The sequence below is a fragment of the Macrosteles quadrilineatus genome, unplaced genomic scaffold (assembly GCF_028750875.1).
Source record: "Macrosteles quadrilineatus isolate MER2022 unplaced genomic scaffold, UCM_ALF_1.0 Scaffold_3__2_contigs__length_128488019, whole genome shotgun sequence".
Classification (NCBI taxonomy): domain Eukaryota; kingdom Metazoa; phylum Arthropoda; class Insecta; order Hemiptera; family Cicadellidae; genus Macrosteles; species Macrosteles quadrilineatus.
The window spans coordinates 1,751,987-1,757,615 of NW_026542596.1; positions in this window are offsets into that span (position 1 = coordinate 1,751,987).

Below are 5,629 nucleotides of genomic sequence, written 5' to 3' on the forward strand. Positions count from 1 at the left end.
CTCCAGGTTTAGCTTGGCAAGCCATGTTAAAAGAGACACAATGCAATCTAGAACTGCTTACAGACATTGACATGTTGTTAATGATTGAATCCGGCGTTAGAGGTGGTTTAACTCAAAGCGTAACCAGACACGTTAAAGCTAACAACAAACATCTTCCTAACTATGATGAAAAAAAAGACTCAGTATACTTAGGGTACTTTGACGCGAATAATCTTTATGGATGGGCTATGTCCAAACCGTTACCATATGGCGATTTCAAGTGGGTTGATCCAGACTCCATCGGCGATATATCCCTCATTTCAAAGTATGGCGATACCGGATATATTTTGGACTGTGACTTTGAATATCCAGAAGTCCTGCACGATCTTCATTACGACCTTCCGCTCCTAGCAAGGACCGAGGTACCTTCAAATGGAAAATTTCCTAAATTAATGATGACACTTTTTAACAAACAACGTTATGTTGCTCACTTCTGGGTGGTTCAACAAGCTATCGAACTCGGTCTTCATCTTACAAAAGTCCATCGAGCCATTCAGTTTTCTCAATCCTGTTGGTTAAAACCATATATTGATTCCAATACAACACGAAGAACAGCAGCCACGTCGACCTTTCAAAAGGATTTTTTTAAACTAATGAATAATGCAATTTTTGGCAAAACCTTGGAAAACAAAAGAAAACATAAAAATGTAAAACTAGTTACAAATGCACGGAAATTACAAAAACTAGTTCAACAACCTAATTTTAAAACGTCAATTATTATAAACGAAAGCCTTGTTGCGGTGTGTATGAATAAAACAACTGTAAAGATGGATCGTCCTCTGTATGTAGGTATGTCTATACTTGACATTTCTAAAACGCATATGTATGACTTCCATTACAACAAAATGGTTGCTTACTACGGAAGGGACAACATTGGTATTACATACATGGATACCGACGCATTCAACTATTGGATAAAAACCCTGGATATGTATGAAGATTTAAGAACCTTTCCACACAAGAATGACTTTGATTTTTCCGATTACCCAAAGAATCATTCCAACTACGACGAGAAAAATAAGAAAGTATTAGGCAAGTTTAAGGATGAAACGAATGGTATACCTATGGAAGAACATGTTTCTCTCATGTCAAAATTATACGCATTTAAACTATTTAATCCTAACATTGTTGAGGACGATAGGATTGTCAAGAAAGCAAAGGGAATCAATAAGCTTTATTTAAAGAAGAAATTGAGCTTTGAACAGTACAAGAAATGTTTGTTTGAAAATAAAAGCGTCACTGCAACCTTCAACACCATCAGAAGCTTAAACCATAATCTGTACAGTGTCACAGAAGTGAAGAGAGCATTGTCTGCAAATGACGACAAAAGAGTGATTCTCGCTGACGGTATTCACACTTTACCATATGGTCACTATTCCCTTATGCCTATTACCAGATAATGTTTTCCTAATGATTAATATCAAACAGGCATGACATAAATAGTTTGACGACAGGTAATCTTCAGTTGCACTTTGGACCTAAGGGAGTAAACATAGAACATGGATCTAAAAAGCAAGATTGTAAATGAGCTGCATAAACCCGCAAGAATAAACTTTCCAAGAAGAAATACTGTGGTTAAGGGAATAAATGATTTGTATCAAGCAGATTTAATCGAAGTTAGACCGTATAGCAAAATAAATAAAGGATTCAATTATATATTGACAGTTATAAACTGTTTTAGCAAGAAAGCCGATGCCTTTCCGCTAAAAGACAAATCGGGCTCAACAGTTGCCAAAGCCATGGAAACTATCATTCAAAGAGATAAAAACACAATAAAGCATCTACAAACTGACGATGGTAAAGAGTACTTCAATAAACACTTTCAACAAATAATGAAAAAACATAACATAAACCACTACTCTACAAAGTCTGAGAAAAAATCGGCAATTATTGAAAGATTTAATAGAACCCTTAAAGGAGCGATGTACAAGATGTTTTCAAACAGAGGTTCGCATATTTGGTATGATGTTTTAACAAAGCTAATAAATGATTATAATAACAACTACCACAGAACGATTGGTATGACACCGAATGAGGTAAACGAGGACAATGAAAAACTCGTTTTACAAAACATTACTCACAATACTAGACCGAAGATAGAAAAAAGAAAGCCTGCAAAGTTTTATGTCGGTGACAAAGTCAGAATAAGTAAATACAAAGGAGTGTTTAGCAAAAAATACTTACCGAATTGGACGAATGAAGTATTTACTGTCTATAAAGTGCAGCCAACTCTACCCGAAACATATATTTTGAAAGATAATAGAGGACAATTACTGCAAGGTGGGTTCTACGGTCATGAAATGTTAAAGTCCACAGTCGGGGATGTTTATCTCGTTGAGAAGGTGTTAAAACGAAGTAAAGACAGAGTCTTAGTGCGTTGGTTGGGTTTTAAAGAAAGTGAAGACTCATGGATACCCAAAAAGGACTTGATCTAGACCAATCAACCAGTCAATCTTGAACCATCAAAGAGGAACATGGAGATAATACATCATAAGGAGCATTTCGACATAGACAATGTAGACCGATTGACTGTTGATAATGTTAATAACAACGAGGGTAGACATGGTCTGTTGTTTCCTAATACGGTTCGTTGCATTGTGACAGGTCCATCAAACTGTGGAAAAACAAATGTGGTGTTTAACATGATTACCAATCCAAAAGGATTAAGGTTCAATAACATATATATATTTTCAAAGTCTTTACAACAACCAAAGTATCAACTTTTAGATAAAATCCTATCCGAAGTACCAGATGTCAAATTTTTCAAATTTAATGCAAGCGAGAATATAATGCACCCGAACGAAGCTAAACCATACTCTATCTTTATATTTGATGACGTATCCTGCGAAAATCAGGACGCAGTTAGAAATTACTTTGCTATGGGTAGACATAATAATATAGACTGTATATATATAGGCCAGACGTATAGTAAAATTCCAAAGCAATTGATCAGAGATAACGCTAACTTTATAGTTATATTCAAGCAAGATGATACAAACCTAAAACACATTTATAACGATCATGTTGGTGCAGATATGAGGTTTGAACAATTCAAAGAGCTTTGTGGGAAGGCTTGGGCAGATAAATATGGGTTTTTAGTTATTGACAAAGACGAACCTGTGAAAAACGGTCGATATCGAATCGGATTTGATAAATTTGTTTTAATACACTGAAAAAAATTGAGATGGACATTATTATACCTGTGTTCAAGGTGCGAACATGGTTAAGCAAGAAAATTTGTTAAAAGAGATTAAATCTCTCAGTGATGCTATTAGGCGAAAAAATAGAGCATTGAGGTTGGGTATAAATGAAAGGGATGCATTTTTAGAATCAACATTTAAACCTGTTATCGAACCCATAAAAGAGATGACGCAAAAGCTGAGAAAACTTGGACCTTCTACAGAAGGAGAAATTATTCTTCCGTTATCTAAATATGAAGAGGAACAACATGAAATAGATCGTTATGAGGATACTGAATTATCCGAAGAGTCCGACGCATCTGAACCGATGGAAGATGTTAGGGATAAAGACATAACGGAAGAGGACGAAGAAGTCTCAGAGGTCGAAAGAAAAGAGGAGGAAATAACCAATCCATCAAACATAAGCAAGTTGGGCACAGAAATAGCATCCAAAGGTGAACTTGGAAGGAAGTATGTATTGAAAATGTTACACTCAACACCAGCTAACAGGAATTATCATGTTTACGGAGCGAGGCTAGAAAGAAAAGGAATGATGATCGGTAACAGTCTACTCGATGTGGATGAGGATGATAACATTTTAATTGGTGATAAGAAGTATAAAGGTACTCTGGGATTGTTTGAATTAATATTTAGAAGCAAACCGAGTAGATACAGTGCAAGAGACTTGAAACATTTCAAAACTATTTGTCACGATACAAACACTCATAGAAAAGGATATTTACCAGACAACCCGATATATAGAAATCGATCGGAAAAGTATAGAAACGTAATATCTGACCTGTTTCCGTCTAAAAAAAATCCATTAAAAAGAAGAGCTATTTCTTCAGCTGAAATAAACATACAACACAAGAAAATAAAAGTGAATAGTCCAACACCTTCAGGCGAAGGACTGTTAAAAAACACTTACAGCACAAACATAATCTATTACAATGATGCAAATAAATTAGTAGATCGTATGAGATTAATACATGAAGCAATAGAAGCAGGCCACACGGGTCTAGAAAACGAATGGGTGGCTTTAATTGATGAACTACGAAACAGACAAATAATAGTATAGAAGGAATGTATAAACACATTTGGTCAAGCAAATAATTAGCAGTTTAATTATGAGTGTGGATAAGTTTGGACGATATTCCGATCAAGGCATTAGATCGAGGTCTAATGCTAAAGGAGACAGGTTACCTGTAACACCGAATGGTGACTACGATATCGGTAATAAACGTTTACAATTTGTAAACGACCCTATTGAGAGTAAAGATGCTGTCAATCTACAAACATTACTACTGGAAACCTCAAACAGTCTTAAACTTAACGATGGTAAGGATTACAACTGTGGAAGTAGAAAATTAACAGAAGTCGGTCCTCCGGAACATTTTGATGACGCTGTTAACGTAAACTATATTGTAAGAGTTTTAAGTGAAATATTCTTTGATTTTTATAACCTTTTGGTAGTAAACAAACCGAAGATTGAAAAAAACAAAAAAGAAGAGTGGATCAACACGTATATTGTGCAAAAGTACTTTATTGATCATAAAACGATGAAATTCCGAACCTCTCTTTAAAATATAAAACAACCAGAGATCACCAAGAGTTAAACATTCCTTACAAAGAACCCGTATAGTACACTGTACTTGATATATCGCTATTGTGCTATAAATACCGATGATAGAGGTTACTCGTACCAGTCATCATCCAGAGCTATATAAGGAAGGAGGAGGAGTTGTGTCTTCAGCACTATCTCTACTGACGAAGCCTTTACGACATATCCCTTTCGGATCAATAGTTAATAAATCAATTGATTTACTGCCTGTTGAATTGCACATTCCTGGTTATCAATATTGCGGCCCGGGTACTAAACTGAAGAAACGCTTGGCAAGAGGTGATCCTGGAATAAACAAGTTAGATCAAGCGTGTAAACAGCACGATATATCGTATTCGAAGTTTACGGATTCCACAAACAGATCGATAGCTGATAGAGTACTTGCTGAAAAAGCTTGGCAAAGAGTAAAATCGAGTGACGCCAGTGTTGGTGAAAGAGCAACAGCGTTAGCGGTCGCAGCAGCAATGAGGGGAAAAACAGCAATAGGAGGTGGAAGAAGAAGAAGAAGAAGAAAAACATCTACAAAAAAACGTGGAGGTAATATAAGAAGGAAGCGAAGATCTAACACTGGCAAGAGAAAATCTAAGCAATCACTATGGTCAATGTTAAAAAAAGGTCAAGGACTGTATCTAAGACCGTATCGTGCGTATTAAATAAAAAGAACCAATTAATCATTCCTAATAAAGCGTTGACTAATAAAGACTTATTTCAATATGCATCTTGTTTAAAGATTCCTTTCTTCAGAGGAGTTTTTATGAAGGACGGGCTACCTAATAAAATGTGGAAAAAT